Genomic DNA, 4844 nt, shown 5'->3' on the forward strand with positions numbered 1-4844 from the left:
ATACAAATATACTGACCATAGAAATTATATCTCAATCATTTTGCATATAACACATGAAGTATACTAAGTCATAGACATTAATTAATTAAAAAAGTAATCATAGCACATTATTTTTAATCCAAAAAATTACAAATCCATTAAGATAACTCACATAGAAAAAATAATCTTTCGAATTCTCATGTTCAAATCCTATTAAAAATACTCGAGTTGAAGTGAAAACAATGACAGTAAAAGTCATGATAACTTCCTAAATTAAAATAAATGCAAATATATAAAATGAGACAAATAAATATAAGGGACTATGCAAACAAACTCTCAGATTCTCCAAAATGTCAATAATATCCCCAAATGAGTTGCAAGGTGACCCAAATCAAACCTAAAAAACATAAAAATGGAGTTCAAGACATCCAAAATTGCATTTTTTATTCAGCTCAAGCCAAATAATCCACGTAAATCAAATAATTCAAAAAACCTTCGGGATCTAATTTCTAATAACGAAAGATTTGCGAATCCATTTAACCAAAACCACCATGTAAAAAAAATCAACCCATGGACATTAAGCTAACAAACTCAAAAGGTATGCAGTTTCCAACATTTAGCTAATCCATAATTATAAAATAACTGAAGGTGTAAATCTAAAAAACAATCTCTTCTGAAAAAAAGACAAAAAAAATCTAACCTTGAATTGGCGGCGAAGGCGAGACGGTGGTTCCGTCGAGGGCGTTAGCGCATGCAGAAGGAGAAAAGAATGAGAAGAGAGGAAGAAGAGAATGAGAGGGGGTGGAGGTGGAGGTGGCACGGGCGGAAGAGAAATCAGGGAGAGAGAGAAGGGGGAAAAGAGAAACGGTGGAAAGAAGAAGAGAAGTAGGGTTTTTATTTCAAAAGGTCATTACCGAAAATTATATGAAAACTTTCAATTTTGATCATACACCGAAATTTTTAATTTAACTTTCGATTTTGAACCTGAGTCAAAACCGAAGGTTTATAAGAAAACCTTCGGAATTAATCTTTCACAACACTTAGAATTATTTTTAAAAGGTTTGGGATGAGTCAAAAACCGAAGGTTTATTGAAAAATCTTCGCAATTAATCATTCCCAAACTTAGAATTATATTTCATTTTTTTGGGGATGAGTCAAAACCAAAGGTTTATTGGAAAATCTTCGCAATTAACAATTTTAGGAAAGGTAAATCCGATGTTTCTTTGAATAACCTTCGCAATTACCCCATTTCCAACACTTAGAATTATTTTGTTTTTTTGGGAAGGGCAAAACCGAAAATTTATTGTAAAACTTTTGGTAAAAAGTTGTAAACGAAAGATTTATTCCTCTCGGGATCATTTCCGAAGGTTTTATAAAACCTTCGGAAATTTTCGTCGGTAAAAATCATTTTTTTACTAGTGAATAGGGAACCTAAATGTCTCCGTGATTCACGGGCATCAAACTAAGCCAAAAAACCTAAATTATCATGCTTATTTGAAAACACATTTCAAAAAATATTTTAAAATCTTTGATTCATAAATTAAGTTTTTGGATTGTCTTTCAACTAATCTAAAATTATTCTGTTATAAGTATCAATTAGAAACAACTTACAATGCTTCAAAGAACAACTCAAGAACAATTTCACAATTTTAAATTTATTTTAGAAATTCAAATTTATAACGAGTTTGAATCAAAATCAATCTAAAATCAACATTTACAACAATTCAATTATAAACTGCTCTCATTTATCCATTTGCATCGCACTAGAATTCTCCTAGATTATATAATATACAATAATATACACCAATTAAATGTAAGATATAATATAATAATTTATTAATATTTAACATTAAGTAAATAAAAAAATCAAAATATTTTGAGTAAAAAATATTAAAATTATAAATATATAATTGAATAGTGAATTATTTATTATTAATGATTTATAAAAAAAATATTAAAAAACTTACCGTTGTTATTATTTGAAAATATATAATATACATAAATATCTATAATATTATATATATAATATTAATTACCAAATATTATTACAATTAAAAAAATTAAATAAACTGAATTTAATCAACATTCAAAAAGATAAATATTAAAAAAATACTATCAAAGATACATTAGAATAAGGTAAAATATAGAGTATTATACAACAGTTAAATATGATTTAAATTTTTAAAATAATATAATAATATTAAAATTAGTATTTATACCAATCTTTATTTATATAATGAAAATAATATTAGAATGGTTACATAAATTATTTTCCATAAATATTAAAATTTATAAATTATTTTAATATTTCATTATTGTTTTTTTAAGTTTTAATACAATATTATAATATAAAACAAAATAAATAAGTGTTACTCGAGTGATTTCATAATAATACAATACTTTTATATTTATGTATACATAATTATTTAAATAATAAAATATTAAAAATCAACTAATCAATCTACTTAGGTCTTTAATGCATATATTTTTATTTTTCATAACAATATTTTAATAAGATGGAAAATTACCATCAATAGAAAAATAAATATTTTGAATACATCTTAATATAAATAATTATAAAAAGAGGTTAAAACTATTAAAATAAAATATAACTGATATAAAAAAACAATTAAAACTAATATATATATATATAACTAGTAAAAATTGGATTTTTACAGATCAAAAGGAAGAAATTTGTCATAAATAAGAACATATACCGACAGATGCACAAAATATGTCGGTATTGTCATGTAATGCCGACAGAATTAGACTAAATATGTCGGCTTTGGCTCCTTCCAAAAACCGGAAAAAAGTTAGATGGGAAATGCCGACAGATTTAGACTAAATTTGTCGGTTTTGGCCCCTCCCAAAAAAATAGAAAAAAATTCTAAGTGTTGGACTTTTTCTGGAAGGGATACGTCGAAAGATTTAGACTAAATCTGTCGTTTTTTGCGCCTTCCAAAAAACAAAACAAAAATTATAATTGTTGAATTTTTCTGGAGGGGATATGCCGACAGATCAGTTTTGGCCCTTCCAAAAAGTAAAAAAAATATAAGTGTTGGTTTTTTCTAGAGGGATATGTCGAAAGAATTAGACTAAATCTGTCAATATTGGCCTTCTTCGCTAATTTCTTTTTCTTTTCTAAGTGGTGTTTTAGTTTTTAAGTATATGAATCTTATTTGAGTTTCTAAGCATATGAATTGTGTGTCAATTTCCAAGTATATGGATTGTGACTGATTTTCCAAGTATAGATTTGTGTTTGATTATAGAATGATGTATAAATTAAGGTTTGTATTTGATTATAATTATAAGGTGTGTGTATGATTTGTGTTTGGATGTGTAGGAGCTGTGTGTAATTTTTAAATATAGGTTTGTATTTAGTTTTCAAGAATTTTGCTTTAATATGATTATTTATTAAATTTTAAGTGATGAAATACCGAAAAATTGAATTAAATCTTTCGTTATTTTAGGGCATTGCCGAAAGAATTAATCAATTATTTCGGTATTGACCACTTCACAACACCTAAAAAATTTTCTGGGTCATTAAGGAAAATGACGAAAAAATAGTCACATATGTCGGTTTCGGCCCCTAATATCGAAAGATTTTCTCCAATTCTCTCGGTAATGGCCTTCTTCACTATTTTTCCCTTTTCTAAATGGTGTTTTAGTTTATATGTATATGGATCTTGTTTAATTTTCTAAGCATTATGAATTGTGTGTCAATTTCTAAGTATATGGATTGTGATAGATTAAAGGTATAAGTTTGTGTTTGATTATAAAAGGATATATATAAAGGTTGTGTTTGATTATAATTATGATGTGTGTGTATGGTTTGTGTTTGGATGTGTAGGGTTGTGTATAATTTTTAAGTATATGATTGTGTTTAGTTTTTAAAGATAAAATATAATTCGATTTTGCTTAAATCTGATTAATTATTAAATTTTAAGGGATGAAATGCCGAAAGATTTGAATTAAATCTTTCGGTATTTAAAGGCAATACTGAAAGAATTACTCATTTTTTTGTATTGGCCCATTCCTAACACATAAAAAAAAATTGGGTCAATAAGGGAAATGTCGAAATAAATAGTCAAATATGTCCGTTTTGGCCCCTATATGGACCCCTGGGATCTGTCTCCCATCCCATAACTTAGTATGTGTCGACGTGTGCAAAATAGCAGGAATATTGCGGGGAGGCTCGAGGTTCGATGCGTTCAACATTGGTTTGCGTGCCAGACATTTTTAAAATGAAACATTTAGTTTTTAAAAGATTTTGAAAATACTTGGAGCGGCAAGAAATTAATTATGTAAAAATGATTAACCATTTGTTCAAATTTTAATAATTTGGGAGCTAAATAATAATTTAACTAGAACTCGTTTTAAATTAATTAAACATAACTAATTTAAAAAATTATTTATTTGAAAGTCACCACGTGATTTTATAAAAATCAATAAAATGATACGTATATAAACGTATTTATACCAGAATTTCTGAAAAGGGGTTCGTGGTTTGTTTACGCTCGGGAAAGGGCTTTCGCGATATGTCATATACTCCCGCTTAAGGACGGTTCTTAAAAATTCTTTTAAAATAAACAAATAAACAAAGTATGGATAAATTAATTTATAACATTTATTTCCTTTAATTAGTAGTACAAGGTTCTTAAACAATGATTGGTTTAGATTGCGTAAATAATTGTAAAAAAATATTTAAAAGGGGTGTGTACCTGTTGAGTTGATATTCGATTTAACAAAACCTGAAAATATCAGAGGAATGTGTTAAAATTTAAAAATAAACTCCAAATGGGGCCTTATTCAAAATAATGATTTAGGAAATATCCCGAAAATGTTAAAATGTCATTCTTCTAACC

This window comes from Impatiens glandulifera, chromosome 4 (assembly GCF_907164915.1).
Source record: "Impatiens glandulifera chromosome 4, dImpGla2.1, whole genome shotgun sequence".
Classification (NCBI taxonomy): Eukaryota; Viridiplantae; Streptophyta; class Magnoliopsida; order Ericales; family Balsaminaceae; genus Impatiens; species Impatiens glandulifera.